At 38.8% G+C, this 27525-nt stretch overlaps 1 protein-coding gene across 1 annotated transcript in view; it reads right to left on the bottom strand.

The window, feature by feature from the left end:
* The window catches only part of PTPRR (protein tyrosine phosphatase receptor type R), a 139383-nt gene that overhangs the window by 84754 nt on the left and 27104 nt on the right, over nucleotides 1–27525 (bottom strand). The gene's annotated exons all lie outside the window — the stretch shown is intronic.

Consider the following 27525-nt stretch of genomic DNA (forward strand, 5'->3'; position numbering starts at 1 on the left):
CATTCCTGTACCACAATGTGATGTAGTTAGTGGGGTGACAGTCTGAGAGTGTGTGTTAGACTGTCCTCTCAATGCTCATTGTACTCATTTCCTTTTACCACTTTCCTATGGTATCATTAATGCATTAATCATGCATTATAAATTTAGAAGTCAAAAAAATATGCACAGCTTCCAAACACCTAATGCACTATAGATTGTATGAGACTACCATCCCACAGCCCCACCTCAGTAGGGGAATAACCTTATCCAGAGCCCAGTAAAGTTAATAGGACTTTTTCTGAGTCAGAGGGTTTGCAGAATCCCATATCCTAAATGCCCATGGGATGCATGTTTGTCATTACTGAGGGGGTATAAAAGAGGGGAAGGAAAGTTTATCTATTGTCCATGGGACACAAGTTTGATGCAGCCTTGTCATTAAGTAATACCAGTCCCAGAAGGTCTCTGTACTGTGGGAGCCCTTTGGAAGTGGGAAGGAGAGGGGCAGGAGGCTGCAATAGTTCTGTTGGACTTCGTGGCTGATTTTCTAGAGCTACTTTGGGACAGAGGGAACTTTCTGCTTCACCACCTTGTGGAACTTAAGTACCTAATGATGGAAGGAGACAGTTTTCTCCTGCCACAACGATACTACCTCTATTTTAAAAAGTACTAAGCTGGGAGCATTTGCAATTACTGCAAATTGATTACTAGTAAGGATGAGAGGCTGAAATTGTGCTGTGCCTCTGGCCATAGCAAGTCTGCCTCAGTTAATCTATGTCTATAAAATGGGGACAATAGGACTTGACTGTTTCACAGGATTTTATATCTTTTAGTAAGAAGATAGGGTGCAGATCCGTAGAATGGAACTTTTCAACTTCTTTCACAGATAATTTTAGTGTGGCCCCCAAAAGTTAATTCCTGTCTTTTTTTAATTTGATGCTGCATTTCTTCAAGGACTGGGATTTACTTCATCACAAAGTATTACAGTTTTCTTAAAATAACAGCCAAAGTTCATGTCAAAGCTCTGATAGTTTTCTAGGCTTTTTCCTTCCTCCATCCACCTCTCCCTGCCCTCCTCCCTTATGGTAGACAGTTGAAAAGGACAAGATGATGGAAAAGCACAAGACAATACAGAGAGGTGGAAACAGAAGGGGAGCTGGAAGAGCTCAGCTGAACACTATTTCAATCTTTTTGTTCTTTGAGAGGCATGTATAATGAGCTCCATAAAATTGTCCTATCTGTCCTTATTCAATATTAGCAAAAAAATTATTCCTTCCATTACAAAAGAAATGCATGGTGCTATTATGTCCAGTACAACTTTTATGCACAGCATGATTGTACCAGTCACATCCTATTTCATCCTCCCAAAGCCAGCTGTAATCCTCAGAGCAAACAGACCCTTTTGAGCCTGTTCAGCACAGCGCTTTATAATACGTTTGTTTTTTCTGTCAAATTATTAAACCTCTACGTAGACCCAGTGTAAAGCTCTAAATGGCAGAAAACCAGTATTATTTCTCCTTGTTCTTTTTGTAAAACCCTCATTTCAGCTAGTTTTATGTTTCAAACAATTCTTAGTCACTGAAGTTTAAATTCTTGTTACGACTTTGTAAAACGGTCCTCAATACATCAAAATGCCTTCCAGAAAAATGACAGACATAAAAACCACGCCAAAATCATCCTTTTCTTTTTATCCTCAATATTTAGTTTGTAGGAGACGTATATATATGTATGTAACCTTACAAACTAATGAAGAACAAAACTAGAAACCTAAGACAATACAGCAACTTATATCTTTCAGGAACTGATGTGGCCAAAAGACTCCCACCGACTTACTCTCCTTAGTAACCTTTCTCTTTGCTTTGAAAATCAAAGTAAGATTTCAGTACTGCTGACGTCCTAGCTTTCTCATGCATTTATTTTCAGAGACAATTTTTATTGGTAGTTTCAGATGAGCAAAATCTGCCTGGAAACACAATGGGAATGTTGTAGAAAGAGGCAAACGCTTTCCCTTTTTTCTCATAATCATAGTTCTCTGCAGTTCCTGGGCATATGAAGAAGAAAATTTGAAATATGTCTGGAAAAAAAAAAAAGTCTTAAAATACATTTGGCTCAACTGGAATTGAGATATTTACACAAAAGACTGTTCTTGTGCGATTCCTGAATACAGCTCGTGTCCTAGGACAGTCTGGATTATCTGTCCAACACAGCCAAGACTTTCAAAGTAAAAAGCGGTTCTTACACCTCAGCTCTTGAGAGATCAGGATCCTGTTCGTAGGAAAAAAATGTCCAACAACAAGGGCTCTTTAGTGTGATGCAATTCACCAGTATGTTTTGGGTCTCCATCTGCTTTCAGCCTTTTAGCCTACTGAAGTGCGTTTATAGCCATTATTGTCACCATAATCACAAATTATTGGAATAAAACTTGTATCACTGACTTTACCCTACCTACTTTAGCACTCCAAATCCACATGAACTGAGTGCAGACAATACAATTTCTGCCTTACATTCTTTTTACGATTATGAACTTGAAACAAAGTTAAGCAAAATCAAGCAAAACCCTCGGGAACCTGTGTTTTTTCTTAGACAAAACTTGCATTACTTCGGGTTTTATCCTGTCATGGACTCATGTGACTGGGTATGTCCCTTTGTCTCAACATTTTAGCAAAATCATTAATGATTGTGTGTGAATCCTATAAGCTCAGAAACAAGAAAGCAGGTGAAAAGACAGTCTCATGATTTTGGCAACTGTCTCAGGATCTTTGACCTCCTGAAACTGCTAATACCGACCGTATTTCAGAGGCTATGAGGTACAAATTCCCTTTCTTCTGAGCAGCTGGGTAGATGAAGGATTTTCCTTTTCTGTCTAGTACTGAATGGAGAAGGCACAGCTTAAGGGAAAACACTAACACCAAATCTTCAAAGATTTAAGGACAGTTTCACCTTAATGATTCCTGTTAGTGCTAATAATACTGTATTTTTGACCAGCAGCTCAAGATTCGGGTTTCTGGCTTTGGAAATGCAACTCATACACTGTGTCCCAAATGTCCTAATGTAGAGCAAGTTTTCTGACTCAACCATTAGGGAAAAAGTTTTAGAAAATGGCTTTCAGGATAATTTGGGGGACTTTTCTTTAGAGATGACTCCACTTGTGAGGTCAAAGATCAAGAAGCTGTGCTGCCTTGTATTATGGGATATTACTGCTCTAAAATGACTGGGAGACAGAGCCCAATTCATGGATCTTCAATTTCTGTCTTTTATGTTTATGATCAGAAGAGCATTCTGTGTTCTTTTTTTTTTTCAAACAGACAACACAGCTGTCAAAACCAACCTCAGTTGTTTAGAATGAGAAAAATCCATTTTTTCCCCTTTTATACTAAGAATTGATCACCCTTAAAAGAGAATATTAAAAACTGGTTGCATGCAGTTCTCTCATACTCACACATAGACAAAAGCAAAATAATTTATAACCCTTTCAGTGAGAAATAGCAGTTGCAAATTTGGTGGGTGAGGTTTCCTTTTCCTTTTTTTTTTCTTCCCTACTTTAAACATAGAAGAAGTAATCTTCCAGATTTCCCCAAGTGACCGCAAACAGGGCCATTTGTGTTTGAGAGGTACTGCTCGTCTGTACGACTACAGTGAGTGCACCTTTATGCACATCTCCTGCCTCTTCCCTGCACCCTGGAAACCCGGGAGATTCCCAGTGGTTCTGTGGCTGCTGCTCTGTGCGGGCAGGAAGAGATGCCTGGGAAGAAATACTCAGCTTCTCAGAAATAGAGTGTATGGCTCTGATCCAGAGCAATATCTGTGTTATACCTGTCATATCAAGACACAAGTCCTGCAAATGATGGCAAGAGGGCTCGTACATTTCATAAAAAAACCAGGACATCTACCTTATTCCCCAGAAAAGAGACACAGCAATAGCATCTATGCCTGTTAATAAAAGGCTGTGTGGCTTCTATCTCAGTTGGCATACTGCTAAAACCTAGGGCCTAAATTTATCAGTGGATACTTAAACAAGTTCAGAAATTAAGTGTAAAAGCAAAACAAAACAAAAAGCTACAAAGCCTCAGGAAAAGTGGAGGAACATGATTTAAATTTGCGTATTTATATGTTACACTTTTTTTGACAGTATCATGTAGAGAAAGACAGGAATTTCATTGGAGAGTGTAGCTGTTGTTGTCTATTTTTTATACACAACATCTAATGGGAGCAACTGATTTTTAGCTTATTTTGAGAAAATATCTCAATGATCTATCATTTGCAAGGTCTTGTTCCATTTAGCCGTGATAAGACAGAAAGCCATTTTGCAAAGGGTCCTAACCATCAAACGCTTCTGGGAAGAAAATCCACTGACATTATCCCACTAAAATTCATATGACTACTTGGGAGATGCAGGCTGCCCCTGGGACAGCTCTGCACTCAGCTAAACACAGAGGTGCCAGGCCTGCACAACTACTTGTCAGCATGCAGGAGAAAACTCAATGGATCCCATCAGTGCTGGACTAAACATGCACTATACTCTCTAAGACGCAGATGTGAGTTTACTGGAGAGGTTGAAAGAGCTTTATTTCCCGTACTACCCCCACTTTCCACTTCCTTGCTGCTTCTTCCCTTCTCTTTACACAGTGCTGGCAAATCACGTATTTTTGACTGCTCTCATGTCCCAGCTCTCACTCCTCCAAAGACAGAGAAGCCACAGTGTTGTGCAGCAATCTGAATGTATATATTATAACCATTCACCTCCTCTCTTGTCAGCCCTGCACAGCAGAGCCCCCACCATACAACTCAATGTAAGGGTGTAATCCCTCTATATGACCCAACAGGATGGCATGACACAGCACCAGAGGTGGACAGCAAAGGGCTCAGCCCCATTTCTACCATAACATTGTTATCATGGCTTTGCATACAGAAGCAGCAAGTTCAGCTTCACCAGAACAAGCTGGATCAGTTGTGCAAGAGCAATAAATTTGCTCTATATATATGTGCTCACAGGATTTCAGGACATCCAGAAACCATCATTACTACTTGACCAAAGCAGCAGGGTAGCATGTTACCCCAACGAAAAATGTGGTAGGCTACTGCTAATGTGGTAGCTGATTGCCAAGGTCATTAGGGTTGGCAGGGCTCGTCCTCAGTCTGTCAACTAATCCCTCCTCTGCCTTTTTTCTGAGTTAGAACTAAACCCAACAAAATTGCCTTATCAGCTTCATCATTACATTTTGTCTACAGTAGTGGAGGAATGCTCATTTCACTAGCTGAAACAAAGCTGAACAAAAATAATGGATGATAAAAAAGAACAACCCCACACTGGGATGAACAAAGAAATATAAGATTAACCGAACAGCTTTTACAGCTTCTCGTTTCTATGATCTTTTTCCCATTAAATATAACATTCCCAGAAACTGCATAATTAAAAGACTGGAGGGAAAAAAGGCAAATAAAATTTAAAAAAATAATCAAAATTACTATTTTCTAAAGAAATCTGAGTGTTTTAAGCAAAGGAAACAGCAAGAGGAAGGTAAACATTCTCAAATATTCTCTGTTGTTGCAGCAAAAAGGTTTTCAAAATGCGATTTTTTTTCAGTTGTGATTTTTCCACAAATTGGTACTGAGAGAGAAATAAAATCAGTGAAGCTGAATGTCATAGCTGAGACCCCTTTGCCCTCAATTCTTCATCTACTTCGTGTCAGAGGATACAGGAATATATGAGGGAGAATTCTTTGTTCAACTCCATAAACATATGCTTCATATTTGCTGTGTTAGACAAAACCTACTCAGTAAAATTCATCTCCGTCCATCTGCACACAAGCCATTTTATCCTCTCATCAGCCTGTCATATTTAACAGACCTATGTCCGTCTCTTAGTAACTTTCTGGTATCTTTTACTTTTCTGAGAGCTGGTCAGCCTCTGCTGCCAGGGTCACATTCATGTGCACAACTTTTGGCATCTCATTTTCACCTGCCTTAATCAGGGAAGTTTGTAAGCCAGCTGAAAGGAAAGCAAATCCCATTCATTCACTGCCAGCTATTCCTGCAGGTACATAACCAGTCCCAGACCTCCTGAGGTGTGTTCCCCTGGGAGGACACTGCAGGTGGGCAGGGGCTCTTCCTGTGTCCTACTAGAAAAGGAGTGTACAAAAGGGATGCTTTCATTGTCATTACAGATCTATGCAAACAGGTACATAAAGTCATGTTATGCAGGTGAGGCAAAGAGCAGGATCTGCGTCCAACAAGAGCTCACTAGCCCCCTGGAAGACTGAAGCAGCTCCTGGCGAATTACTTGGTATACATTTCCTGAGAGGCGTTTCAGACAGCTGCAACATTGATCTAACCAGCAGCATGAGTTTGTAACAGACCGTATTGTTGTTATTTGTATTAACATCTTTCGGTCATCCATATGGTAATTTTATTTCTTCCCTTACTACTGCGTACATCTTATTTCCTGGGTCAGGTCCTTTTTGTCAGGCAGGTATAACATGGTCCAGAATGGTGTCTCCTCTGCTAAATGCAGAATTGCTTGTATTCTTCCTAAACAGTTTCAAACACACAGTGAGGGTTTATGTCATGCTGGGTGACAGGGAGAGCAAGGATGTAAGGAGAAAGAACACTCTAGTTAGAAATAATAATTCTCAGCTTACATTTGTAGTTCTTTTCATGTGGGCACACCAAAGAATCTAACAATGGGGATTAGGAATATACATTAGATCTAAAGAAACAGAAGTGCATCACGGCAAAGGGCTTATTTTACAAACATGAAGAAGATACCTAATGTCAATGCTATAAGTAAAAACAAAGATTTGGACATCCAACACAGAATTCTGGCCAACGACCCTTGCTTTCTCATTTTCCAGGTTTTGGGGTTATTCTTTATATTTTATGTCAGAAAATGTTAGAGTTCTAACCCTGACAAAGGTCCAAAGTTTTAAGATTTACATAGATTTTAAAGTGCAGAAACAGAGGACTTCCCACATATAATTTACAAGGATCACTGAATCTGAGTTATTCTTATGTATTTCATCATCCATGTTCTTTTCTGTTTGAAGCCTGTATTATATACCAATAAATATCCTGCTGTTTCATTAAGAACAATTTTTGCAGTTAATTGACATCATAATATATTATATAACTAATATGCAAAACACAAGACAAGCATTTAAATTATTTGCATAACCTGAATAAGATGGGAACTTTGTCATGTCAGCTGAATGGTGTCTTTTTTTACCTAATATAATTTGAAGACATATTTATGACTCATCAGTCTTTTAAAGTTAGACTGTGATTAGAGATTCTAAGCTGTAATCTTGCAACTAACTGCGAAGTTCTTAAATTTCATTGTACTTCTGTATTCTGTCTCTTCTCCTCTGTCTTCTGCACTTATATTTCATATATAGATTAGACAAATCATAGAGCAGCTCAGAAATGAGAAAAATGCATTTGCAAAAATATTTTGAAAAATGCAATGAATAAATAATTATTTCTTTCCATTTTGTAGGAGTCTAAACAGACTTAATCTTCTACTTGAACGACCATTCTGCAATTTATGTAAGTCAAAAATCCAAATCTTCATTCAGTGACTCAAAACTTAAATATTTTAATATTTTTGAGATATTTTAGTAAAAGAAAGTAGAATATACACCTATATAAGAAAGCTGACAATTTTTGTCATTTAAAGATGTTTTTCACAAAACTGCTTTTCAAAGAAGCTTCTAGTTAACAGTCTCTATATCCTTATGCAAGGTGACTATTTAGATATATGAGACTTTTTAAGGCCATATCCTTAAGATATTTATGCATATCTGTGTATTCAAACATCAAGTACAAAAGAACACACGTAGAACTTTAATTATTAGCAGAGCATGTCGCTGTTTACTTTAGACTGAAGTAGTATTACATCTGGATGTAAAGAGAAGCAGCAGTGCCATTCTTGGTTCAGAGCTGAAATAATGCAAAGGTAGACGATGAGAGCTGGGACTATGAAGCAATAACAAAGTGGCTTAGAAACTTGGAAAAGCAGAAAGAGAACTGGGAATTCAGATTTAATGGTATCAATCCAGTTTGCTTCCCCAGTGGGAATTCTACACTCATCTTTTCTTCCAACATTCAAATCTCTTTAAATAAACTCGATTAAGGGGATAATTTCACACCATTAGTGATATTTACACTTCTGTAGTGCCATTAATTTTGTCTTTCTGGATATGAGTTCCCTCTCTATAAAAAGGTTGGAAATCAGGGTTTCCTAAAGAGCCGCATAATGAATATGACTCAGGCTGGGGCTGCCCATCTATCCACATTGCAAAACCAGTTGTGGGCTGCACTGAATTCTGAAAACAGTGACCGTGGCAGTGCTACCCCAGCCTAAGGATCTTGTGTCACATATGCCACAGATCTGGAAACGATAGTCTGCCCATGACAGCTCTAACTTGTAAATGGTTCTGCTGAGTATGGCCACAATTAAAAAGCCCTTTTAGGAGAGACAGATGAATACGTTGTAAGCTACAAATATTCTCTGGCCCTCTAGGAATGCCTGCTGCACTGCTTTCAAATCCAGAGGGTGCTGACCTCTAGACATTCCCCATTTATGAAAACTCAAAGTGCTTCCTCATGAAGAAAACAGCAAAGTTTGTGAAAAGACTAGAAATAGAATAATAGAAATCATGTTTCTGTGAAGAAGACTAATATTTATCCCTTTAGATAGCCATGTAAATACTGTAACAGGAAAAAAAAAAGTCTACACGAACTGCTAGGAATGGCTAAAGGAAGAAAAACTATCAACGGATATCTAGGGCCAGTAGACTTAAGTCTGCTTAAGCTTTTTTGTTCAAGTATCAACAGGGATTTGCCATTGAGATGGCAAAATTTTCATAATGATGGAGAAAAGAAAGACGGAACTTCTAGAGACCTTTTGAGGGATAAAAAATCACGGGGTGATAGTAATGTTATGTATATTGTATATATTCAATTCCAAAATGAATCACATTGGATGCTGAAAGAGCAAGTAGAAAGGTAAACCTGTAAGTATGCTGGAACAGATGACCTTTTCCAGAAAGTTGCTCCTAGCTCTGTGTTGCAACATCCTTATTAGAGGTCTGTTGAGACAAAGAAAGTCATACAGAATCTTGAAGCTAACACAGAAGATTGAAGGTAACTCAGAATCAGGGAACATGTGATAAACAATAAGGTAGGTCAGACACACTGGGTGATTCAGGTGAAGTTCATCTGAACATCATGTACTTAATATGGCTAAACTCAAGACAATACAAATCTTGAAAAAGCGTATGTAGTTCACTTGCAAAGAAATATATTTTTAAAAGGCGTGACTCAGAAAGTGAGTCAAGGTTCATATCTGATAAGCAAGTGAACAGATACTCCCAGGACAACATGCAGGCTAAGGTTACGTGCATACAATTCCTACTCAACCTCTGAACTGACTAGAAGCTGTATAGCCACATCAGAGAGATGGTAAAATTCAGTTGTTATATCTTGTATCTTGGTAATCAACAGAGGGAACTACATGCAGGCTGTAATTTTCTACCACTTTTCAATTCATTAATGTCTCACTCACGCTCGCTGGTGATCAGGAGCACGACCATGACCATGACCACATACATTCACATGCACACAGCTTCTATGGGACATGGTGATTTTATAACTCTCCAGCTGCTTCTAGTTCTGTAAACACTTACTGACTCTGTTTCTGCTAATGAGCTGAGACTTACCAGGTGATACAAAACACCTGAGGGGCAACCTGCACAGACTGCAATTAACTCTTGATTCCTGTTTCTATTATTTAATTAGCAACACCAATTTTGAACAGTACACATGCTGATCACAGAACATAAAGGCAATTACCAACAATTGTCAAACCGTGTTTTCTGAATTACAAGCCAAGGATAAATTATTTTAAAGTACAAAAATAATGTAAGCAAAACATTTTTTATGCTGTGTCTCTGCTGGATAAGCTTAACAGTTCCTCACATTAAATGATAATTCCTACTTCTGTCTAGGGTCAGCGGAAAGATATAACAATCTAATAAAAACCATTCTCCTTTGTGGAAATCTCGGAATGAGTTTTCCTACAGAACAACGTAAAGATGCAGAGTGTGCATAGAGAAATGAACTAGAAGTGAGTTAGGCCTCGGGAGCACCATTTACTGGTTTTACTACTCTATGTAGATGTATGCTGAAGAAGGTAAGGTGTTCAATGGCTACTCGGGGCTTTAATGTTCTTGTTTTACTTTGGATCCAGTTTCACCTGCCTGCAACTAATGGGTGCTTCAGAGTCCCTGGTCCAGAGCTTTTAGGCATAGTCCATAAATGCATAACCCTGAATACTGAAGAGAGTATCTATGCCAGAAAAAGCTCTCCTTTCAATCCTATGGTCAAGTAACATAGAAAGCCCAGGAGCCAGGTCTATGCCTACAGGACTACACTGCCTCCTATGTCATCAAAATGAAGAAAATTGAGTTTGTCAGGTTAGCTCCTGGCCTTACACCTTACAGAGGCTAGACACTGTAAATCGGCAAGTGCTCCAGGCTTCTGTTGATCCTGAAGTAAGCCAGAGCTGGAGGAGAAGTGCAGATGCCTTTGGCAGCGGCAGAGATTTGATTCAGGCAATAGCTCTAGGCTTCTGCTAAACTGGAAAGACTATGGCTGCGAACGAAAGGGTTCGTTATTCCTGCTGAACTCCAAATACACGGAGAACTGTGATCTGGGACCCACTGCTGTTCACACAAGCACCAAAGTCAACAGTACTTCACCTCTGTGAAGACAATGGCTCCAAAGCAGTTGCTGGAACTTGATAGGAGCTCCTGAAAAGGGATTTCTTAGCCTGGAGAAGAGAAGGTACAGGACGTAGCTTGGCAACGTGTATAAATATCTGATGGAAGGGAGTAAAGAATATGGTACCAGGCTCTTCTCGGTGGTGCCCAGCGACAGGACAGAAAGCAATAGGCACAAACTAAAACACAGGAGGTTTCATTTACACATAAGGAAACACTTTTTTACTCTCCAAGTGGTCAAACACTGGCACAGATTGCCCAGAGAGGCTGTGCAGTCTCCATCTTAGGAGATATTCAAAACCCAAATGGAGAAGGTCCTGAGCAACTTGCAGGTCTGAGGGCCCTTGCTTTGGAATTGGACTACACAATCAGCAGAGGCCCCTTCCAGTCTCAACCATTCTATGATAAGAAATCAAACACAACATTAAAAATTAGCCAGAATCAGTGGGTTTGTTCTGTGCATTGTACCTGTACTGCAGACTTACAGCAACTTCTTTCCTAGAACAAAAATTTGCAAGTAATTCTATAAGGGGAAATGACACAGACTTTTTCCAAAGGGAAAAAGTAAAATCCATAAAGTAAAAAAGTTAAAAAAATGTTTCTTTCTTTCAGTAAGAAACAATATGGCTTGCCATTTAAGTGTTTGATCCAGATCACTTTCCCAAATCTACAAGGCTGATGACAATAAAACAATAAGAAACTTACTTTTGTATCTAATATTGAACAGCTGTGTTTATGAATAAATGCAGATCACAGACCTGCCAAGAACAAGAGTGGCATTTTGCAATAATTTTCCAGAGCAGCTGTTATGATCGTTCAAGGAATATGAGTGCTCCTATTAAATTCCACAAAATTATTCACATATTCAACATTATGCTTCAGCATTTTGCTGCCTTGCTGCTTATTAGCTTTTGCATTTTATAGAACATTTATAATAGGATCATGGACAGTGCATGGTTTACAAAAACGGCCCCCATCACTATTCACAAATCTGTTATTCATGTAACGCTTTAAGGAGGAAGGTACCTCCTTCATATCACTTCACAGCATGAAAAGCTCTGAAATATGTATTCTATTTCATGCTTAGTTGTGCCTAAATTGGCATAAAATCTTAAAATAGCTCTCATGAAATAAAATTAAAACATTACTTATACTGTGCCAGTGCTTACATTTTACAACAGGAGCACACAGCTCTACTGGTTCTGACCAAGTGTCCAGCTCTCCCAATACCGTGTCTCATACACAGATGTAAATAGACATGAAGGGAAGACTAAGAACAGGGCAAGCATATGAAATCTTTCCCCTGCTACTAATCCTGTGTTAAACCACTTCTGGCTTGGGGGGTGTTCTGAGCCTACTGTAGTTTGCCATAATAATAACCTTCAACAGATTTCTCTTCAAAATTCCTTCTGTGAACCTGAGTAAACTTCTTGTACCCACAGCAACACTGGGTAAGGTCTACTGCTCACTGTCTGGAGAACCACCTCCTTCATCTGATGTGAACTGAACCTAGCTCTTTCTGAGATGGATGAAGCTGTCATGCGAAGGGGAGGCAACATCACAGTGCAGCCATTCCCATGATGTGAGTTGGGGCACTGAGTGCACAGGTTAGGCTAGAGAGCTGCTATGGGCTGTGCCAGCACTACAAAATTCTGATCCCCCGCAAAACCTCAGAACATGCTCTGACATTATATACTCCACATGCTCTGTTGTGCTTCAAGTAAGATTTCTTCACCTGGTTTCAAAAAAAGACTTTTAAAATTAACTAGTATTGCAATATCTCATATTTTCTTTTCGGTGTGCTTTCTTTTAGGATTATTTCTCAACAATAAAAGCATTTTGTTGATGAATTAATTATTGTCATAAACAGTTGCAAAATTCTGACATTTATTTCAAAAGAGAAATTTTGTCATGTGTAAGAGGTTCTAAATATCTTGAAGAAAGCAACTTAAAACTCTCTTTCTCTTTAGAAAGCGGTGATAATTAAATAAATTATGTAAGCGGGAGTTCTGTAACTGCAAACTCAATAGCAGTGCCCCCAATAGCTTCTGTAATACAGGTTTCAGCCCTAGATTTTGCTTCATTCATTAGGAACATAGCAGGAGAGCATATGGAAGCTGCAGGAAGGCTATCTCCTTCAGTATTGATATTAAAAACCCCTCTTATTTCCCCTTAGAACTTGTTAGAGATCAAAGCACTCTGCCAAAGCTGTCAGATTGGGATAAGCTTCTGAGCCTAAATGTGATTTGAAGTTTACTTAGTTTCCTGCTTTCTCACCTGCCCAATGTTTCTGATCCAGGGCCATAAAGGTGCCATGCAAGTACGTGGTTTCAGACAGATTTTCTGCTCAATCATTTCTAACTACAATCCTTTCCCTCTACAGTTTATGGAATATGAGACCGAACCTAGACCCAGGTTGCCAAAGACAATTGCTTAAGCTGGTGCTTGTTCTAATTCAACCATTACATGAGGATTAACTCTACTTTGTTTCAGCAGAATTACTACCATTGCAAGGCAGGACACTAACAGATAATAATTTTTTGCCTTCTGGAAAGGACACATTTAAGCATGCAGATCTTTTAGACAAAGGATGAAGTGTTCCATAGAATGTGGTTTGAAGACAAGAACTCTCTACATAATGGCATATGATAAAAGCTATCCCTTTTTTTTGGTAACTACAGCTTACTCCTCCTCGCCCCCTCACCAGCTGTTATTCTTCTGTATGTGAAACGCATCCAAATCACTTCAGTTATACACACAAAAAAAAAATCAAGTTAAGAATAGAGCAATTCAAACATATGACAACCTGATATCCAGAAAAACAGTCACTTTAGTTGTTCAACTGATCATGTCGAACACCACATTGTTAGAATTTGATTAGCAGCCATTGCAGAGATTGAGAAATGGCACAATGGAGTGGAAAATCTCAGCTAGGAGACAATGACGAAGTTGTAGCTTGTAATGTTGCCTATCCTTCCCCTCCATGTCCTTCACAGCTTCTAATGGTGTAAGAAAAAGACATCTTTCAAAAGTACATTTCTATATATTTAGAATAATTTGAAAATTACCCATGCACTGACTTTGAATGCACAAAGTCCTTAGAAAAGGATACAAAGTTTTCATGTACAATTTAGTTATCTATGTTTTCACATAACTGCAAACTATTTCAGAGAGATAAAGATGACAACAACCCCATGTCCACAATGACATGGTGTCTTTGCAATATCAGGGCTTGATAAAAGTTTTGTCAGTCATTCAATAATGTCAGTCATTCAAATAAGTAAACTTTAAATGTCATAAAATAAAATATAAGACCATTAAATTACTTCCATTCACTAGAGCTGAGGCCTATGAGTACTTCGCCTAGCATGAAATATGGGGAGTTTGCAACAGGAATTTATCAGTGTAACATTGCTTCGATTACGCTGGGAAATCACTCTTGTGCTTTAAGCTCATAGAAAATTATTCATAATTATATCAACATCTTTGCAAAAATAGCACAAAAAGAGCTGGCTAAAATACATATTAACTTGTTCCACATATATAAAAGTAATGATAAAAATCTTTGTTTTGATTGTATATGATAACAGCTCTCCATTGGTAGCATGTATCTTTGTTATGGACTTATTATCACTTAACTCCTACTGCTCAGCTGTCTCTGCGTATAAGGTACACATAACATATACTAAGAAATTAATCTCCATAACAAATGTGTTTTTTCCATCTGTCAATATCTTGGTGGGAGAAAACCAAGGTTTCAGAGAGACAAGCTTCAGAAACTGATGTCCAAGAACACTTAATCAATAACTTGCCTCCAGTCTAAGGCAATAATTAAGCAATATTCATTACTCAAAAGCCTTCACCCAGGCAATCAACACCAAATAGCAATTTAAGTTCTAAAAATGTAACCACCTTCCTAACCTGAAGGAGCACCAGCTGAACAGTATGCTCATTTCCACTGAAAGACTCTGGCAATAACAGATACATCATGGCTCTGGAAAAAAAGGTTCAAAATACAGCATATGATACTGCAGGGCTCTGGCAAACAGGTTCCAGAGACCTTGTGTGCTGGGGTGGTACAGTTGTGATGTTACTACTCTACACAGTCTACTCTGTCCCCCTTCTGAAGAGAGACCTCCTGCCTAGGCTGGTGGAACAGGACTTATGGCCAAGTCACACATGGTGCAGAGATGGGCTCCTGGTTCACGAAGAAAAACCACGGAGGAAGGCAGGTTTGCAGTAGGATGCTGGACAATGAATTCAGTAGATGAAACACAGGACCTTGTCCTATTCACTGCTCTGCAGCAGGGGGGTGAAAGACAGGCAGCCATGATGATGTATTGATTTCAGCATTTAAATCTGGCAAAGCCTGAAAAAACCAGTGATCAATATCTTCTGGACAACATTTGCCATTCAAAGATCTTTACTCTCAGAAAATAAATCAAACATAGGCATATGACCAAAGTGTGTTCAAACAGCACATCAGGAAAGGGTATTCATGACCTGACTATGCCTGATGGATTTGGATGTCCCTAAGCAGGTCCAGTGTGGTCTGCAGCTTATGGCAAACCCCCTATATAATAGGGAGGCAGTTGGCAGGTCTAGAAGTATGTTATGCTTCCTGACCATTCCCGAGACTGACACACAAATGCACTGCAAAACTACTATACGGAAAAAAATCGCAAATCACACGTAGCGATTAACCACATTATTCCAGATATAATCAATGTGTTACGATATTTCTCCCACCCAAAGTAGGCTGTTATTTACTGGTGTATCATCACTTTTTTGAGTAGCTTTCTATATGTAATAAATACCTAAACCACTAGCAAATTTTTTTAAAGATCCAGATATAGGTGCCATTATTTTATTTTAACAATTAATACCTTAAGCAACTGATTGAGTTGTAAAATACGAATTGGACTGGGAGAGGAGTTAAGATGTTCTTTTTTTAGCAGTTGTAGAGACCTTCCACTATTTAAATTAACATGACTGATGCACGGTGGGGAAAAGAAAGGCAAGGGAAATTATTAAAAGAGTGAGAGGTAAAGATTTGGTTTAATGATATAAAAATGAAACATGGAATGCCTGAGATGCCTTGTTTTTGTAAAACTGCAAGGTGTGGGAGGAAAATGATTTGTGTCAAAAAGTTTATGCCTTACTGTATCTCCTGACAAGACAGGAGCCTGTGATTCACAGAGATAACGGTGAGTACCTTTCATCTAAAAGGATGTCTAAATACATTACAAACTGATATACAAACTATACACAGAATTAATTATACACAATGCTGCCATTTGTCACAGAAATTCAGCTACCAGTGGAAGAAACAAAACAAGTAATGAAAGCAGGAAATACAGAGTACGTGCCTATCCCCACAGACCCATGCTGTATGTTTTCCAGTGAATCTTCCTCTTTTTCTAATGGTCATGGTGAATAATGACCAGCAATAAAGGCAGGCAGTTTAAGTTCTGCAAGACGAAGCTCAGCAGGCCTGAGAGCTGCCCTCTTTTCTGACATGTTAAGTGCAATAAATGACAAAATGTTTGCCACATGTCCCCACTTTGCTTGTCCGTCACCGAATAAGGGATGCCTGCTGTTATTGATACTGTGAGAGCAGTTATCTTTCCTGCTCAGGTAGAAGAGGCATGCATTTTGGTGCTCAACATATCTGTTCCAGCCTTCGCTGACTGTAGGGTTGCAGAAATACTCAATCCTTTCATCTATCCAACAACTACATAAATGAAGCAAAACTACAAATTTTGACTTCCCACTGAAATGAGGAACCAAAAAAATAATTTCTTACTAACTGACATTTTCCATTTGGCATTTCATTTTTGGGCACTTACTTACAGAAAAAATAAAGATGAAAAGTTAGATTTGGTTTGATGTTTCCATCTATGCTGAAAGAACAAAGCAGTCAGAAGTCTCCCATGGGTAATGCAAGACGTAAGGTCTACCTCTCGGCTGCACTTGCAGCAGGGGAAGCTTAATTGTCACCTCCAGGCTCCCAGGAGAAAGTGACACCCACAAGGTCAGTTAGCACCCTTGGTGAAGGAAATTCTTATTTCTCTTTCAGAAACTGCTCCATTTTATATAAAGCACATTCAGTCAGTAAATGGTAGAGAAAGATACTCTAGCCTGGTGGTTAGGACACCAACAGTGCTTGAATGCTACAGCTACTGTGCTAGTAAATCTCCAATTAGACCACGTTAGGTAAAAAATTGTGAAGGGAAGAAAATGAAAACATCTAATGCAGAAAAGCAGATAGTCCATAAACTAATTTCCAAATCCCCTGAAGATGAGGAAGGGTCTCCATACCCTGGGAAGTATTCTAGAGACTCAGCTGCTGCATAGAGAGGATTGTCTGTGTCCTCTTCTCTGCCCTTCCCATCAGCCCGTTTTTTCAGTCAAAGCTACTTACTGAATTAGACCTGAACGTGAACTCTCTTTGGGATGTCTTTTTTTGTGACAAATTTATTGCTTACCAAAAATATTTGAGCCAGCTTTACTGATTATGGCTCATTTTGAAGTGGGTTAAAAACAAATCTGTCCAAAAGAAAATTAATTTCTGGACATCCATATTAGCCTTAGCAATGCTGATATAGCTAAGAATTCGTCCTCTCATTACCATTTTGTCCTGTGAAGTGTGAATTGGTCTGAAGAAACTGGGAATGCACAGATTTTTGTTTCTCCACTGCCCACTTCCTCAGCCAGAGGAGTCTTTCTGAAACCTGCTAGTAGAAGAATGTGTTTGCTTAAATAAACCAGAATAACAGGCACTAATTTAAATACTCTATTCTAGAACACAAATCAGTTTTACATTAATAGGACTGAAGTTGCACAAAAAAGGAAAGATCTGCATTTTAAAACTGACTTTTGCTATGAAATTTCTACTTCAGCTCAAGATAGTGCTGCTAACTTGTATACTCCCTGCAGGTGAAACCAGAGGATGAAGTAAAATAACTCTGAATAAAACCTGGAGCCGGAATATATTGAGGTCTGCACTGTTACTTTACTTTCATAGTTAATTATTCCCGTTATTATCTCAGCAAAAAATGTTCCTTTATATTTGAATGCTACTTTTACCTATTATATTTAATTGCCTGGCTCACTTTAATTATTAGCCTGGGAAATTCTGGGGATGTCAAAGAAGAGTCTTTTGAAACAGTGACTGTGCTAAAAACCCAAGATTTCCTTAGCTGTCTGTATATTAAAACCACCTCCTGCAATTTTTCCATCACTTTTGACTTCGTTTTTAAAAATATGCTTTCTGGACCTACAAGGTCAAGAATAATCCTTGTCAAACATGAATGAACTTCAAATCATGCAGACTTGTCTTCCTGAGCTTTGCAAACAGTCTCTACTGTTTCTTTGGGAAGCATGAACTGCTACATGTGTCTTTCTAGGACACTGGCTGAAAATGTCATTGTTGATATCATTAAGCACTGCTAAAATTCTTACTTTCTTGCTATTCTACTTAAGCCAACAAGCCCATGTTCCTGCATGCATTTTAGATGCCAAAACCCATTCTGCTCCCTAGCTGACCCATAACGTCCCAGAAAAGTCTATACAACAGTGTTGAATTTCTCTATAAAAATGAGAATGACTTAAACAGAAAGAAATGTCAAATGAAAACAACAGAGATGGCACTGTGATGATCATGTCATCCTTATTCAAGAAAAATTAACCTTAAAAAAATCCAGGGAAACAGCTACAGAGTTGTCTGCTTGCTGTTGTAATGAAGTGATACAGAATCTGGCCTTGGCAATGGCTTGCCACACGGTATCTGCCCCTTTGGCTATATTGAGTTTGAAAGACAAAAAAGAAAAAAAAAAGGAAGACACATTCCTCCAAGATTTGTTTAATCTGCTCATATCATTTGGCCAGATCTGAGTGGTGAAAGTGGACATGGAGCCATTGATCAGGGTTTGCTGATTTGCACTGCCAGGGGATTTATCGTTCTTCAGTCACGCTAAAGCACAGACCACCTCAGTGCCCCATGCTGCTTCTCTCCTTCATCTAGTCTCTAAAAACTAGTTTAGAGTTTTAGGTCAGTCAGTGAAGGCACATCTTTTTCTTTTCTTTGTTCTAGACATCTTCATAATCAAATCTATTAGTGCTGATTTAACAAAAGGTATAAAAAAGAAGATCAGGCAGAGCTCTAAAGGAACAGGTGAAAGATTTGACAAGTATGGTAAGTTCAAACACGGGTCCTTGAATAACTGATTTTCATGCTAATCTTTCTGACAACCAGACACAAGCTATAGATTTCTTTTTTCTAACTAGACTCTGCTAAGGTCAAGTATTCAGCTTATGAGAGGAGGACAAAGGAGCTGCAGTTTTCCTCCAGCAGCAATAAAGAGAAGAGAATTAGGCAAACAAAGCAGACAGTACAGACCTGTTGAAAATTTGGAAAAAAAGCTGCCTGAATTCAGTCAGAATCTTTCCTTTTATGCTGATGGATTTGGGGTAGGCTTGTACTAAGTAAGCAAATGTGACAGTAGGAAAACTGCTATTTCTCTGCCAGAGAAAAAGCCAAAAAACTATTCACAAGGTGTCATTTACTCCTGTCAAAGCTCTTCACTATGCATGTCCCCTCTGGTCTGTTCCCAACAACTTTAGACATTCCTCCTTTTTCAGCAAGCCCCTGTCGCAGGGGCTACTTCTTGGGGGGCATGGGGATTGTTTATTGACAGCTGTAATGTTAGGATTTAAAGCGCTTTTGCATAAGCCTCCTAAAGTCTGTTAGTTTCTGAACTATGGAATAAGTAACAGCCTGCTGGTGGATGATACTATGCTACATGTCCTCACATAGCCTAATCGGGTGGAATGTGTGCAGTGGTTTCATATATAACATGTAAATCAGATATGTGACTTTTTAGAGGGATGGTGAGAGACTATTTCTAGTGTCTTTTCTTAATACCCTTGACAGTGATCTAATAAAAACAGTGTCCCTGAGAATGAATGGACGCTTTTAGTTATAAAAGAGCAGCTTTTAGTTATAAGAGAGCAAGCAGAAACTCCAAACATCTTGCTAGAACGCAGATTTGATTAAAACCCCACAGAGGATGCTGTTATGAAAGGGACATAGACCAGATGGGCTCAATTTCTTAATAAACTGAGAGGAAAAAACAGAGGAGTGATTTTTCAATTAGTTTCAGAATCAGTTTGGAAGCTCTCTAGGAGTGGAAAAGAACCTCCCAATTACACTGATATGACACTGAACTATACTGAAATGATAAACAGCTACAAGTAGCTGCCTGAAAATAGATGTCCCTGTTAGGCCATTGGGCTAGATTTGTTGCTAGTGTAATTTCTCTGAAGGCAGTAGTGCTATACCAGCCATGTATTTCATTCATCATGTTTTACCATCTACACTTCAATTTTTGGAATAATCAGACATATTGTGCGTGGTGGGCATATGGTGTAGTTGCAAACCAGAAGATCTGCCCTGAAACTATTTTTGGTTATTTCCCTCTCTCCTCTCACAAAACCAGAAATCTGTAACAACAAATAACTGTAACTGAATGGCTGTGTCTTCTGTTATAGCAACTATGCTGAAGTACCCAGGGATATTAATTCAGTACACACAATAAAAATCCTGTTTAGCATTTTTCATGACACTAGATGGTAGCGGCAGCGCATGAAAAAATAGTTCTGTCTGTAGTCCTGAATAGGAAGAGATAAGACTGGAAAATGAGCATAGGCACACATCTAGCATTTAATTTCCAGTGGCAAAAAGTAGAAAGTTGAATTTTTTTAAACCCTTTCTAACCCAGTAAATTATAACTACTAATCAATTATTTACAAGCATCAGAAGTGAAAGTTTGCTGATGACACAAAACTGGGAGGAGTGACGGGCACACGGGAAGGCTGCGCTGCCATTCAGCGTGACCTGGACGGGCTGGAGAGTTGGGCAGAGAGGAACCTCATGAAATTCAACAAAGGCAAGTGTAGGGCACTGCACCTGGGGAGGAATAACCCCATGCATCAGTACAGGTCAGGGGCTGACCTGCTGGAGACCAGCTCTGTGGAAAGGGACCTGGGAGTCCTGGGGGACAACAGGATGACCATGAGCCACCAATGTGCCCTTGTGGCCAATAAGGCCAATGGCATCCTGGGGTGCATCAAGAAGAGAGTGGCTAGCAGGTCGAGGGAGGTTATCCTCCCCCTCTACTCTGCCCCGGTGAGGCCGCATCTGGAGTACTGTGTCCAATTCTGGGCTCCCCGGTTCAAGAAGGACAGGGAGCTGCTGGAGAGGGTACAGCAAAGGGCTACAAAGATGATTAGGGGACTGGAACATGTTTCTTATGAGGAAAGGCTGAGGGGCTTGGGTCTTTTTAGTCTGGAGAAGAGAAGACTGAGGGGGGATCTTATTAATGCTTATAAATACTTGAGGGGTGTGTGCCAGGAGGATGGGGCCAGTCTTTTTTCAGTGGTGCCCAGTGACAGAAGGAGAGGTAACGGGCACAAACTTGGTCACAGGAAGTTCCATCTAAACATGAGGAGGACCTTCTTTACTTTGAGGGTGGCAGAGCACTGGAACAAGCTGCCCAGAGAGGTTGTGGAGTCTCCTTCTCTGGAGATACTCAAAACTCGCCTGGACGCATTCCTGTGCAATCTGCTCTAAGGGAACCTGCTCTGGCAGGGGGCTTGGACTAGATGATCTTCAGAGGTTCCTTCCAACCCCTAGAATTCTGTGATTCTGTGATTCTGTGAAAGCTTTCCTTGAACCCTCCATATATCTTTCAAAGTGTTTGTATTTAAGAAGGGTAATATATCAATTCTTCTAAATGTAACATTTAAATATTATTGCCAGCTGCTCACCAGCAATAACAGTTTCCAAAATACCTGAGTGTATCATAGCACTGCTCTTCTGCTTAAGACAGGGTATTTTTAATTTTTGAGATTGTTTTATGAAACATAAAACCCTGTGCCTGTAAGGGAGAAATTTAACTACTCCCTCTCCTTATCTCTAGCTACAATGATCTCTACTCTTCCAGATTTACCTAATATTTTAATGACAGTAGGAAACATCATTTCCCTGTGTATTCCCTCTCCCCTCTCTGCTGCATAATTGTATCTTTCCCTGCAACTGGGAGACAAAGGTACCTCTGTGCCAATTAGCTTTTCAGACCTTTTTAGGTAAGGGAATCTAGCCTAATTGAAACACACTGTGACAGTTGGGTTGCGGCAAGTCATGTCAACACTAAAAAGGATGTGAGATAAGTGATCAGTTATCCAGCGGGCACTGCCTGTTATTAAACATGCAGAGAGGCACTCTAGTAGTAAATGTATCTATCTCTCTGCAGCATCTCATCATAGCTCTTCAGAGCTTGGTGAAGTAACTATTCTTTGCTGGGAATGGAAATGTGTGCTAGAGCATTTATCCAGATTATTTATTTTACTAAAGAGCCCTAGGAAAGAAACTATTCACATAGATGTAATCCTGTCACTGCTAGGAAGGGATCACTGCTAAAAATTCCTTGCGTTAAAATTGTTTTCTCACAACTCTTGGCTCACGCAAATTTAGAGAGTCCTTGGAAAGGCTTAAATCCTTCCTTTATATATCCTTCTCAGTAGGAATCAGGTTCAGAAATTACTGTTATAATAAAAATCAAATCACTTGTTGAAGGAGAGGCAGTTTAAGGCCACTGTCTCAGAGCTGGAAGAGGTTTTGAAGGTTAAGCGCAACCTCTGTTTCTCATCGACATACCTTTTTTTGCTCACCATCATCTCACAGATCATGTAATTACAGTTGAGTACCTGATGTTTTCTTCTGCATGGGATCACCTTCCCCATTACTGACAGCAGTCTAACTGGCAACTTATGGACACTAGTTCATTTGTATTCTCTTCTGCTTTTTGAAGCTGTCAGTTCTGGGAGAGCCAGAAGGCCATAAGCAAGTCAGGAAATGGGCATCCTCACTTAAAGGAAGGTTTCTTTCTAAAACTCTCAGGCATAGCATGAATTACGTGCAAAAACAGAAAAGCTGATGACTTTTTTTACTTCTCCACTTTCCATTTTATCCTGTATAATCAGAGATACTCCTATTACTCATTTAAACATCAGGTCTGCAAGACTAGAATAACTGATACTTTTGCCGACAAGCAGAGCTCATTTCATTTATTTTAATCTCTGCTAATACCGGCGCCCTTATCATTACCACCCACATTCTCTCCAGGCTGGTGGGAGGATCGCCCTACTCAGATGGGAGATATTGACCTATATCTCGTCATGAATTCAGTTTCTCACCGGAGACTTGCTCTGCCATAAGAGAAAAGGGAATTCATTCACTAATGCAGGAAACATTAGCATGTGCAGTTATATCATCTACAGAGAATGAACTTCATTAACAGAACCAATACAGAACCACAAAACCTTTAAAGAGCGTCTGAGCTCCCTTTTTTTTTAATGAAACATTACCATTGATTTACTTTCCCAAATGTACTCCTTGTTAGAGGCTGATGGCCAGCTTAAGTGTTTTATAAGAGGAAGAAAAATCTCAAAAGGTTTTATGTCTCTAAGGACCACATTTATTTACAGATTTTTTTCCATGAATTTTTCCTGTCTCTAATAATATCACAGCAGTTGTAATAAAGAAGAGTCTGTCCAATATAATCTCATAAGGAAGACATTATGCAGTTAACAATTAACTATTAATGGAAGTGAAGATTCAAGGTTTATTTGCTTTTTTCCTTTCTGTTTCTGTGCAGTCGTGCTAAATTTAGTAACAAGTGAGAACAGCTCAGCTCGCACTGGGAGGCCAAGACAACTTTTCAAATGTACGCAATGCATGTTTTCCTGCTAAAGCAGACAGGTTCAAATAATAATGCTATGTGCCCTCTTGGACTTTCTTTTGTCAGCACATAATATAACTCTTGCACCTTTCAATACCTTCATAAAAAATTAAAACATTTTGCAGAAATATTTCCCCCAGCTCACTGGAGAACTGAGTGGGAAGAAGAATAGAGAAAAACACAGACATTGTTTCAAGGTGATTCTTCGTGGGGACCTCCTTGATTGCTTTCACATAGCTTTAGGATATACACATACTTACACGGGAGCAAGGAAATAATTAATCTGAGAGATACTTACCAAATTGCTACAAAAAAGGTACACAGATAACAGTGATGGTTGCAGGACAACACTTTTGAATAGGATGATGCACAACATCTGATGGAAAGGACATGCAGTCCAATCATGACGTGATTTGGGAGGATACTGGAAGATTTCCTAGTGATTTTCTATGGAATATATGGCAAAAATGGAAAGGCAGTACACAGAGGTATAACAAAGCAGTGTAAGGCCTGAAGAAGATCCAAAATGAAGAATGTCTTTGAATAGAAATATAGATTAAAACCTTTATAGTTAAGCAGCTTTTTCACAGGGGTAAATGGGGAAGACTGAAGACTGGATTTCTCTAAGATGGCCTCCTGTGGTATCAGAGAAGGAAGCAGCAAGTTTCCTCAGAAAAGGTCCTCTGGAGAGAAGACAGGAGGGACCCAATGAATAACCTTTGGAAAAGGAGAATGTGGATGGACTGGCAACCTCCACTCATCTACTGGTCTCTGTCAGCTGTCAATCTGACTGGTGAAGTGGAAGGTCAAGAAATGTAGTATTAATCATTAGGGAAGCAGTATAGTTGAGTCACATGAATAAATCTAATGTCAAGAAGAAATACTACTAGAGATAACCACTATTCCCTTTCTCCCTCCCCCATTCCCTATCTAGGGATGAAATGAGTAGAAAAGAGAAAGGAAATGAGGCAGTATAAAAAACATAAGATGAAACGTAACATGGGAAGGAAATGATAGAAAAGGACTAGAAAGAAGTGACTTTTAGTCACCAACGTATAATACAAAAACAACTAAACTCATACCAGCTGATCTTCAGTAAAGAAGCCAATCAAGAAATTTCATGTTTCTGAAGTGAAAATTTTGGTGGTTTGGGTTTTTTTCTTCTGTTACTTCCTACCCAGCACTGCCACATAGCTTCTTTCCTGCAGTAGCTGCCCCAACATCAGTTCTCACCTTACATGTAACCTCTCATGACAGCCTTGTATCCCAGTACTGAGACAACTCAATGAAAGTATGACCTCCTCAAACATCAGTGGAGGGATTAAATGCTGAATGAAATCCTGAAGCTGCAAGAGATGAGCGCACTTTGCAGGAAAGTAGCTGTACGCCATTAATACCATCAGGACATTTGCCACTGAATTCAGAAAATAATGAAACAAGCCCTATAAAAATGAGATTTGTGAATGCACTTCTTTTACAGAACAGTTTGTCCCATATCAGGGGGAAGCTACATCTTTGGCAGATTTACAGTAATGAAATTTTTCTGTGACCTTTTACTCTGTCTCTTTACATTACAAATAAATGTTAACATCCTACTAATTTGGATCAGTCTGGCCTTCCTAGCCGATATTCTCCTAATATATTTAAAAGTTTCTAAGATGACACAAGTTGGGTGGCTTTCTTTGCTCTGAAACAGCCTATTTTCCAAATAATTATTCACTCTGATTCATCATTTTGCAGCCTACCAATGAGATAAGCATATGTTGCCTGTAGCTATTTACTTAGCTTTATTACAGGTAAGAAGGACAACAACCAGCAATAAGTGAACAAATATTTGCAAGCTATGGTTACTGCATAAGAGTTCACGATCACAGCCAGGAAGGCATATGAACTTTAAACAGATAAAGGCATGGTAATGGAGATTATATATTAATAGAACTAAATTACTGACCAGGCTGTTAATTTCATTCAGAATATGCTGGGAAAATTCTAAGTGTATCTTCCATAAAGGTATATGCAATATACTCCAAATATTTTTTTTAAATCCAAATAAATGAATTGGTTTCCAAGAAATATTTTGATTAGAATTTTTAGGTTTTTTTGGTTTTTCTCTAAACTTTGCGCACAGAACAACTGGTATGTCTGAGTGAGGTCACATTCAAAAGAATAGTTTGACACATCTTGGAGGATGGAGACTACACACCAACGTTATTCCCTTTAGAGCTAGTTTAGCTACTGGCCAAAAGCTTTCACTATGTTTTTGTCCTAGTTTTGCTCAAAAAGCAACCTAAAAACTTGGTCAAAACTCCCTGACAGAATAAATTATTATTATAAAAGGCTGTTTCAGTAGAACACATTACTTTAGTAGATTTTTCAAATTATCTAAACTCTTTAATATTATAAAGACATAATGCTCTATTCAGAATGAGAAGTGCATGTTTCCATCAGCTTTAAGGCTGAAGAACACAAATATTTTTATCTTTAATGACCCATTGAGAGACCTTAGTCATCAATACCTGTATACTACCTATACACAGATAAAAGGCAGTATTGAATGAGAAAACACTTTAAAAAAAAAAGTTCTACAAAATTTCTTCCTTACAGCGAATAATTTGTAGTTTTTCTGCAACTTATCAACCATATCTACAAGAACAGAGCAGCCTTTTGTCCCTCACTGCCTTCCAGAAGGCTAGAAAAATATCTGTATGCTTTTTGGGGGGGCTCTGTCTATATCAGCTCTGCTGCTACTGCTGATTCTGAGGAATTAGTGCAGCAAGGATAATACAGTTCAATAGCCCTAGTTCAAAAGCCTTCATATTTTCAGATTATTCTGTTCCGCTCCAGATGATTTAATGCATGGAGGATAACATAAAGGCCTTGGGGAACTACTCTATCTCCTCGGTGCTTGTGTGATACTTACTGTAATGCTAATGGGAGTTACATGTGTGCATCCGGGGAAGATTACACCATGGTTTTTGATACAATAAACAAAGAGCAACCTAGAAACAACTTAGTTTTTTACTTCAGTGCAAATCTGCAGTGTACATCTGAAGCATAGAAACAGTAACAGATTTTTAAAAGATCACTACTCATTGAGCATCGTGATTGTAAAATTCTCTACCCCAAAATAATTGGGGGTGTTTGAAATCTGATTTGACAGACTCATTTTATGAAAATTAAGGTTATTAAGCATTTTAGAGACTTGTACCCTAACAACCATACCTAACTATGATATATATCATTGACTGTATAAAAATGTATACATATAATGTATACATAAAATGTGTATAGCTGTACATACATACATGTATATATGGGGAGTTACATAGGACAGGGCAATTAGGTGCTATTTTGTGCAAGGAGACGTTGTGCCACTTTGAGCAAAACGTGCTGGCAAACCACATACATGGGAAACCGCTTTGGAGAACAGTTTCAAAATGGATGATACCACTGAATGATGCTATGAACATACACATGTGCACATACGCTTGCATACAAGAGAACATGTTAAATATTGGCTGTCTTCCTTTGAATGATCACCTCTTTTCCCTAGAATGCTGGAAATTGTACTTTCATAATTCCAGCATGCAGGTAGATACGTGGTTTTTGTACATATTGACCTTTTCTAATTCTTCTATTCCATCCTGAAGTGACTATGCTGTAAATCATATCCACACAGACATGCACGATTAGAATTAGAAGGAAACTGCATGCTTTGAAAGCCTTAAATACATTTTGTATAATTTGTAAGCTAGAGAAACTCTAAACTAGAGAACACATTTTGTGAAGACTAGCTTTGATTCAAATTCCCTTATCCAGTTACCAAGGCAATGCCGGGAGTTAAACAAGATAACGTGACTTCCTCTGTTTCTGAGGGAATTCTTTTCTCTGAAAGATACAAGTACTTTTAATTGAATCCATTTTTAAGTTCTTACCATGCTGTTAGAAAATTTGAAACAGGATCACAA

The sequence above is a fragment of the Gavia stellata genome, chromosome 4 (assembly GCF_030936135.1).
Source record: "Gavia stellata isolate bGavSte3 chromosome 4, bGavSte3.hap2, whole genome shotgun sequence".
Classification (NCBI taxonomy): domain Eukaryota; kingdom Metazoa; phylum Chordata; class Aves; order Gaviiformes; family Gaviidae; genus Gavia; species Gavia stellata.